General features: G+C 39.7%; 1 protein-coding gene across 1 annotated transcript in view; it reads left to right on the plus strand.

Annotated features, from left to right (window-relative positions):
• LOC306882558 (kelch domain-containing protein 3-like) overlaps positions 1-10000 on the plus strand; it is a 41150-nt gene that overhangs the window by 24446 nt on the left and 6704 nt on the right. The gene's annotated exons all lie outside the window — the stretch shown is intronic.

Raw genomic sequence — 10000 nt, forward strand, 5'->3', positions numbered from 1 at the left:
CAATTCTTCATAAGAGGAATGTGTTTGTGTGTGCTGTGATTAGTGTGTGCGATTTGTGTGTTTTAGGAGAGTTTTATGATCATTACATTATAGTGTAGTGTTGATAGTGAAAGCTGTGTGAAGCTGTTTGAGTGTGAAGTAAGTGTGTGTGTGTGTGTGTTTGGCCACTTACGGCAGAATAAACAGGCCTGCTGGGCCAAAGAGAGGCGTGAAATTTAGCCACTGCTCTGATTTATGAGCTGCAGGGGAACCCCCATCTCACCTAACCCAACCCCACACACACACACACACACACACACACAGTTACACATACACACACACACACACACACATGAACACACGCACACAGTCTCACACACACACACACACACACACACACAGTTACACATACACACTAAGGATGGTAAGATTCACCAATTTGCATCGGAGCATCGGCATAAAAGTTAACGATACGATGTATCAATTTAAAAAAGTGTGCATCAGATACAAGTGCGTATTTGTACCACTATGCATCATTTCTAATATATTTGCATTTGTAAAAACTGATTTATTTATATATAATTATTAGTAGATGCGCTGTACTTTTATTATTTGGAAAGTGATCAATAATATTTTATATTATATTGCTTTCTCCTCTCTAAGCTGTTTCTCTAGCGCGTTCTCTCATCACCGCTGCTGTGTGAATATGACGTATCACAACACCACGGAGAACATAGAATATAGATTAACATAGCTGTCTGTCTGAACCAAAGAAATAAAAGCGAACTGTCTGTACTGTATTGAATTGCATAGCATCATGTTGTTCCATTGCATCATATTGCATTATCCCTCTGGGGTCTGAGGTGATTTTGGGGCCCTTGAGATGTGTTGACATGCCCTGATATTTGTGCTTATTTCAGCTACTTATAACATACTATTGACCAACATGTAATTTTTTTGTACTCAGCACAAACTGTGCTACAATAATATGTGACCACGGTGGATGTACATGTTTGCATTATTTAGAAAAAAAAATATTATGCGTGGTTTTGGGGAAGTTTTGGGGAAAAAAATGTAGCTGAAATGAGGCATAAAAGCCACACTAAATCGTCCTGAATAAGACTTTTGTGTAATCCATCTTCTAGGCTAGAATATTTACTTCACAATTATGTGAAAATCATTCAGCTTACTCATTCACAGAAAACAATATATTGATTTAAATTTTTAAAGACATGTTTTGTGATAGAAAGCGTATATGCGAGCGGGTGGTAATGGGCTTGAATATTAAGGGATTCTCACCTGAGAGACAACGGGCCCTCCCCTAAAGCTGCTAATGGCCCATCAGTGTGACTGTGACTGAGGCAGGTAACACAGAGAGTGTGAGGAGTGTGAGGTTTTTAAATTATTTGTATTGTATTTACAACACAGTATAATCAAAGCATACATAATGAAGGTCAAAGACACATTATTGTGCACTGATCTAACCACAGAGATGTGAACAGACTTTGACTCGTTCCTGCAACAGATTCTGTTCAACAACATTTACTTATTTCCATGGATTCAAGAAGAAAAAAACATAGTCAGTAGTCAAGGATCTTGTTTTACCATAGAATATCAGTGTAGTTGACCATCTGATGTTGGTACGGCGCTCTCAGAGGAAAACATCTTGAAGAAAGTCATCAGGATTCATCTGTGGTGCAGGCACCTGATTCAATAAAATACAAACAACCTAAAACATTTGTGAGCATGTTAACATCAGGAGCATATATATATATATAGGTTTTATGGACCTTTTATATCTGAGAAACTATTTATTATTGTTTAGCACGTTATTTAAATCTATTTTTGAACAGAGAAGACTATTAATAATAAACATGTTGTAAACATACTTAGACTCGTAGCATTCATCATGTTACAATATACTCTCATATTACTTTTATTGTTCTATATAGAGCATGAAAACATACTCGTGCCGTAAGAAATTTAAATACAATGAATTGTCCATCATAATCAAACACTGTAGTCTGGAGTTACAGTTTGGGAAAAACACAACTATGATTCTGCAGCATAGACTCATGTATGCTGTGAACCACAAAAGGATGTACTTTATACTATAAAAAATATTTCATATCTGAGAAACTATTTATTATTGTTTAGCACGATATTAAATCTATTTGTGAACATTAAACATTCTTAGATGGTAGCATTCATCATGTTGTCGTTTGGGAAAAACCCAACTAAACGCGTTCAGGTTTGGCACAATAACACGCTAACTAATGCAAAAAACAAGCTTTACTCATCAGATCGATCGATGTCTTCTGGATGAACTCTCCTCTTATTCTGAGGTAAATCCAGCCTTTACTCAGCGCGTCTTCTTCCAGAAACGAGCAGTAGCAGAGATGAACAGAGTCTCGTGACTGTGTGTTTGTTGGGCGTCTCCAAGCGCGCGCGCGTCACGTGGTTATTTACATGTGAACACGAGGGGGCGGGATCTCATTAGAAATAATGAGTTAGACTGGACAGACTGAACATGGTGTCGGTTTCATACGGATTACTTCATCACAGAACGTTTTTGATATGACTTCATTTGAAAGTAGACACTTCAGGCTTTCTATGGAGATAGCTCTCATGTTTCTGTGTTGAGTATTTGCTGAGTTACACTTCATGTTAGTGACGCGTTACTCTAAACAGATCGCGGAGACGGAGAAGACAGAGAGCGCACCCTGTTGGTTTTCTTTTTTCCCCCAAAACCACAAAGTTTTGTTGTAAGCGTGAGTGTACACAAAAAAATAGACACTTAACAGTTTCGATTGATGTATAACACTTATTTGTGTGACCAAAATCATTTGCACTGATCTTAAAAAAACCGAGCTGGTATCGCCGGCGATACAGCGGGCCCCAGAGGGCACATTGTGTTGAATCGAATCAAGATCAGATCACACTGCATCGTAATACGGGTGAATCGCATCGCATCGGCAGCTGCTTCATGTGTATCTTTAATGCATCGTATCGTTAGCTATGCATCGACATGCATATTGCATCAGCCTCAGGCATGAAGATCCCTAATACACACACACACACTGACACACACATTTTCTTTAGTGGTTTATTAACCACTAAAATCATTGAATGAATTATCAGTCACATGGCCTTTAATGACTCTACATAATTATTACATCACAGCAGTAATTACAAGCCTTTAGCAATGATGATCCAGCCATGGTGAGAACTGAATATCCCACTACTAACTAGTCCTGTAATGGTTAGCCGCTGTTAGTTAGTTTATCAGGATCATTCAGGTGACTCCGTCATCATTTACTCTCCTAATGTCAAACTGTTTGACTTTCTTTTTCTGTAAAAGAAGATATTTTGAGAAATGCCTGCGTTTTGTTTTTTTGTCCATGTAATGAAAGTCAGTGTGGTGCAGTGTTGTTTGAACTCCAGTGTCTTCAGAATATCTTCTTTTACAGAAGAAAGCACATCACACAACATGAGGAAGAGTAAACGGTTCATTCAGATATTACAATCATTCAGTCGTTTCAGATACTGATTGAGTCGGACTGAGTTTAATTTAAGCGAATGTTGGCCCTAAAAATTCAAGCATATTAAATGTCATAATTGATTTTTTATTATTAATCTGTATGCATATTTTGTATGTCTGTTGTGTGTTTGTGATGCGGTGAGGTCGCGTGACCGTGTGTGTGAGTCAGCTGATGTCATCGGTGATGTCGATCTCGTGCCTCTTTGGCCGCCTCGTCTGTGCCGCTAGTCCAGAGATTTGGGACGGGCGCCGGATGTAAACAGGAGCGTGACAGATTGGCATGCTGGGACGACAGCTTGAGCCGCCTCTGTTTGTTTGTTTTGGTTGAGTGTGTTTGAGGATTTATTTGAGTGTTGTTTGCATGCTCGTCTCGCAGCGGCACTCTGCTTTTATGGCGTTCTGGCTTTAATAACCAGTCATGATGTCACTTCCTCTGTGATGACTTAAGCCGCATCAGATGCAGATCAGCGGCTCTTCAAGCTCATGTCTGTCTTTCATGGTTAATGCAACCTTTGCCGATGAACGCTCTGATGCTGGTCTTGTATAACGCTGTGAGTGTGTGGCGTATGGGAGAAGAGCTTGATGTCATTGAACGTGTTCAGAAAGGACAGATCTTCTCTAGAATGCAGGAGAACCGAGCTTGTGCTTAAAGATGAAACTAGAACTGAACTGCCGCGTCATGAGTAGGGTTGTAACGGTAAGAGATTTTCACGGTATGATAATCGTCTCAGAAAATATCACGGTATATTAAACAATATTTCTTATCAGTAACAATGACTCTTAAAAGAATAAGAACAAGTTATTTGAGTGAACAAATCCTTTATTGTAAACTTGATAGCATTTTAATGAAAGTTTTCCTTCTGAGGAAAAAAAACAATTACAAAATAAAGCCATAAGCCTTATGTATATCTTTATCACACTTTAACATTTTAATGTTTTAAAATGTTATCAAATAAAAATTTAACAACACTTATTTTGGCAAAGTGCTGCACAACAGAGATATGGCCACAGCCATATCATCCTGCAGCCCAAGACCGGTCGTCCACTGAAGCTAAGCAGGGTTGAGCTGGTCAGTACCTGGATGGGAGACCTCCGGTGAAAACTAGGTTGCTGTTGGAAGAGGTGTTAGTGAGGCCAGCAGGGGGTGCTCACCCTGTGGTCTGTGTGGGTCCTAACACCCCGGTATAGTGACGGGGACACTATACTGTAAAAAGCACCGTCTTTCGGATGAGACGTTAAACCGAGGTCCTGACTCTCTGTGGTCATTAAAAATCCCATGGCACTTCTCGTAAAGAGTAGGGGTGTAACCCCGGTGTCCTGGCCAAATTCCCTCTACTGGCCCTTGTCTATCATGGCCTCCTAGTAATCCCCATACACTTGATTGGCTCTCTCTCTCTCCTCTCCACCTGTAGCTGGTGTGTGGTGAGCGCACTGGCGCCGTTGTGCTGTGGCTGCCGTCGTATCATCCAAGTGGATGCTGCACACTGGTGGTGGTTGAGGAGAGACCCCCCACATGATTGTAAAGCGCTTTGGGTGTACAGCAATACACAATAAAGAGCTATATAAATGCATCATTCATTCATTCAGGTATTCTAAGTTAAAACATGGACAAACATGATATTATATAATGTTATATTATATAATGTTATATTATTATTGTTGTCATAACTTTTAAGTACATTGTACAATGCTAATTTATTTCTGTCAGGACTTTTATTTTGACGGGTTGTAGCAGATCTTTGAGTTTAGTGTATTTGATGGTTTTTCTCAAATAAAGCTGTTTTTCTCTCAGAGCAGCTCTGCTGATGTTCATGTTTCTGTAGACGCTGAGAACACCGTTAGTGTCATGCATGCATACTTCAGTATGTAGTAGATATAACGGCGCCACTCATATCTACTTTTGATTTATCCATCCATCAGATTGCGCGGTTTAAGTGACATCCTCGGTAACGTTATACTGTCATTTCAGCAGAGTGAAGCAGCCGAAAAATAAATTGCATATAGTGAGATTATTATATATATTTTTTTCATAATTTTTTTTAAAAACTGTAGATATGCAAATGTTTACGGTATGATAACCGTGTACGTTCAAGCCGCGATAGACTGTCATACCAGTATATCGTTACAACCCTAGTCATGAGTGTGATTCGGTCAGAAGTAATTTCATCTGACATCACTCTTTTGATTGGTCACTCAGAGCTCTGGTCGTTTCTGATTGGTCAGCTGATTTTCATCTTAGCCGACTTTACTCTCGACGATGGTTGTGACATCATCTACAGGATACAGTAAAAATGTATGAAACTGAAGTATGAATTATTTTTAAGTCTACTCTTAAACCTTTTCCCCTTGGCATTCAGTATTTCTTGACTTGCTGTGCAATGATTTTCTGTTTTGGTGAACCTCACCCATTTTACGGTCTGTTTTATTGTTTATAATCTTGTTGATCTGTTTTGTTTTGCATACTCTGTGCAGTACTTTGGTCGACTTCGGTTGTTTTAAAATGTGCTATATAAATAAATAAATATTGTATTGTATTGAATTCAAGCCATATTTATTTCTATAGCACTTTATACAACACCGCTTCACAGTGACAAACAGGAAAATATCAGAATCAGTGATGCAAACTTCATAAATATGAGACAAACTCGATTCAGCTATAACACAGCTGTAAAGTTTTGTTCTCGTATGATGGTGTCAGTGCAGTCATATTGATAATATTACTGAATATTAAGCATTTTAAACCCAAGCCAAAGGGACCCAAACTCCATCAGGTGACAGAAATGGAGAAAAGACAAATCTTGTGAGGAACCAGACTAAACCAGACAACTGAAAGGAGTAACAACCACGTTCCACGAGCAAAATCACTCCTGAAAGTTCATATAATGATGGTAACATAACAGAGCTGAACATCTCTCTACTAGACTCAATCAGAGCGGCAGACAAACGTCTGTGATTTGTAGATGTCAGAATAATGTTTCTCATCTGGGTTATTTGAGAGCGTAACCCAGTCCATCCATCCAAAACTGACTTTCTGCGTTTCTTACAAAAGCCAGTCACCTCCGAGGCCCCAAACATCCGTTGTTTTCCCAGCTCCCTTGTTTACAGCCAAGAGATAAGGGCATTTCTCCGATAATTTGTGCAGATTGTTGTTTTCACACGGGCTGATATCAGCTGGATTCGGCTCTGTTTCTGCTGCATCTATATTTAAACCCAGACCACATCAGCATCTCTCAGACGTTATTAACCGCTGCTCTGATGTCCAGACCTGAGACTCCGATCCAGGTGAAAGATCAACTCTTCCTCACGGATCACTGTATAGGGTCTTATTTGGTTATTGTCCACTGAGTGTTTCTATTGGCTGTTTAGCACTGATGTTTTCTCCCAACGAGGCATCCTAATGCGCCTGTGCTCCACAGATAAGCTGTTCCACAGGAAGTCATAGCGTACGATGAGTTCCTGACCATCGTCGGCTCATCGGGAAAGAGGAAGAGGAAACACAACGCACATTAGTTCCTGTCAGAACCAGGAGCGCATTAACGTGTGTGTGTGTGTGTGTGTGTGTGTGAGATCCTGCTGTGAAGGAAGTTTGAAGGTTTCTGTGGAGAAACAGTGTCTCCCTCTCAGTGGGTTCAGACGGGCAAACAAATCAAACGGGGGCTCTCATTTCTTCATTAGTGACCTTTTAAGAAGGTGACGCTCAGGCTAATGAGGTGATTGTAGCCAGAGAAGCTTTAGAGGATTCCAGTGACATTCCCAGTGGTGTTACGTCCAACAGTGAGTGTGTTTTCATAGGGCAGTGGGGGGGTGTGTGTGTGTGTGTGTGTGTGAAGGGGGAGGAAACTCCTCAATGATACTCTGCTGATCATGTAACACAAATGAGCCGTCAAACACCAGGAAACCTCATAAACTCACAAAACACTTTCACACCTTCAGGCGCTCAGGTCACATCGCTGTTCATCTATCGCTCTGTCTATTTCTGTCTCTGTCTGAGAGGGTTCGGAGCGGATCAGAGCTTTATCTTTATCATCCAGCGGCTGTCAGTCTGTGATCATTCAATCATTTCTGCTACTGGAAACCAACAGAACTCAGCATGCTGAGACTGAATCTGTCCAGTCAACTTTATTTCTATAGCACTTCATACAATACAAATTAATTCAAAGCAGCTCCACAGAGAGGATAATAACAATCAAACAGGTTTGTATAAATGTGTCTCTGCATCAGTGTCTCAGCAATGGATGCTCTGCAGTGAATGGGTGCCGTCAGAATGAGAGTCCAAACAGCTGATAAAAACATCACAATAATCCACACCACTCCAGTCCATCAGTTAACATCTGGAGAAGACAAAAGCTGAAACAAATCCAGCATTAAGAAGTTTTTAACTAAAATATAATAGTCCATAATCCATAATAACTAAAGTGTTCTGGTCTGAATCAGGAGAGAAATCTGCAGATCAAGCAGCGTTTACAAGACAAAGCAGCTCTAAACAAATATGTGGCTGGATTTTGATGTGAGAGACAACAGCAGATGCACTTTTTCACTGGAGGAAGAGTTATTATGGATTATGGACTCGCATTGATGTAGTGATTTTGTCGCTGTATGAATGAAGTCCACATTTGTTCTGCTGGAGGTTCAGCATTAATGAAGCGCTGTGAAACCTGTCCTGAACTGTTTCTTCTCTGATGCTCTGGTGTCTCTGTGAGTCTGTGGTTTGTGTTTGTTGTGATAGCGCGCCGTTCTCCGGGTTCATAGGGCACGTTTCATTAACTCTGAGCAGCGCGCCGCCGATGAAGGTAAATAAATAGGAGCGAGCGTACGTTAATGTAACGGCCGGCAGGTCTGATAAAGGTCTCGGCGTAATCCGGGCTGCTGACCTCCTGGGGGGTCGGGGGTGTAATGAGTTCCACAGCTGGCCTCCTGGGACCCAAACGCTGATTCCATAGATGCAAACTCCTCACTCTTCAGTGACAACTCACTTTCTGAGATCAAAATAGGTCACAGATGAGATTTGCTTAGATACAACGAGAAAAAGTGTTTTTATGGGGCAAAAATCATAATCACGATTATTTAACATGTTTATGAGTGGGCCATATGACCAACACTTTATATGAGTGATTTATTTTAAGATATTAAATATATATTTTCTGTAAATAAGGTTGCTATGACATCTACATTTTAGACACCGGTGAAAATGTCACAATTCTCAATACCACAGAAGAATACTAGGTACCTATTAATCAAACAAACAAACAAAAAAGTCCTCAATGATTGAAAATAATAAAACTGTCAGTAATAAAAAAAGCAAAGGACAAATGCAATAGAATAAAAAAATACAAATGAAACAAACTATGCTTTAAGGTTTTTTTATTCAAGTATTCAGTTAACAGAAATGAAAAATAAAACAGCATAGTCTGAGTAAGAATGAATCTTTCTTTGTTTCTTATTAAAGCTACAGAAGTCCTTTAGTCAAGAGCAGGGAGTCATTTGTTGTTTGATTAATATAAAGCACTCAGTCAGCAGGAATATTAGGCTGCTGTCACTTTAAGAGCCGCACTGTTACGCATGTATTTTCATTCTCAACTGTTTATGTTCATTTATTACTTGACCGACGAAGGTTTACGTGAATAATCACTAAGCGCAGTATTTTTGCATGTATTTGACCGTTTAGGCGCACACCTTGAGCTAAAAGATGACTTTATAATCCGTGTTGTGCCCCGTCTCTGAGCGCATCACAGAAATCCTCCCGAGGAATAGCACAAGTTCTCTTTAGCGCTTTTAAAAACATCTAACTCTAATACACTTCAATAAATCTAGCACATCCCATTTTGCAAAAGTCACGTTACATGACTTTACTGATTTGCACGTGAAACTGGGCTTTTATTGAGGAGCGAAAGCACGCCGCTGGAAGGAAGCCGAACGGGGTGCAATAATCATTGTATCTCGATTATTGTATTTTCATAATCGTTGGAGGCCGAAATTTTTCGGTTAATTGCACAGCCCTAATACAAGGGTAAATAAAGTTTGTTTCAGGAAGTTTTGTATAGTATTTTACTTGAAAAGCTGTCTAAACAGGGTAATATTTGACGTATTTGAGGTCAGAGATGTGTGAACGCTGAAGAGAGAGAGAGAGGGCAAACATTTAGTATTTTAGGTCATCATTGCCGTCTAATCAGTCAATATTGTCTTAAATAGCCTACATAGCACTTCATTTTTATAACACGAGATCTTGACCAAATATATTCTATCTTGCAACAAGATGTTCAAATTTTTTGTTTTTTTTTGGTGAAAAATTACAGTTTTGGACTGGAAGGCAATAAAAAAATACCTTAAAGTAACTACTAATGCGCATGTAAAGCAAATATCTTTAAAAGAAACTCCCCGATCCACACAATGTTCTCACCTTGTTTCCTCCTAACCTGTTTGCATCTCTGATTCCCTTTAAACCGGCGGCCTGTTTGTTTAAGCAAGATCAGGGACGTAAAA

This window comes from Barbus barbus (assembly GCF_936440315.1).
Source record: "Barbus barbus genome assembly, chromosome: 16".
Classification (NCBI taxonomy): Eukaryota; Metazoa; Chordata; class Actinopteri; order Cypriniformes; family Cyprinidae; genus Barbus; species Barbus barbus.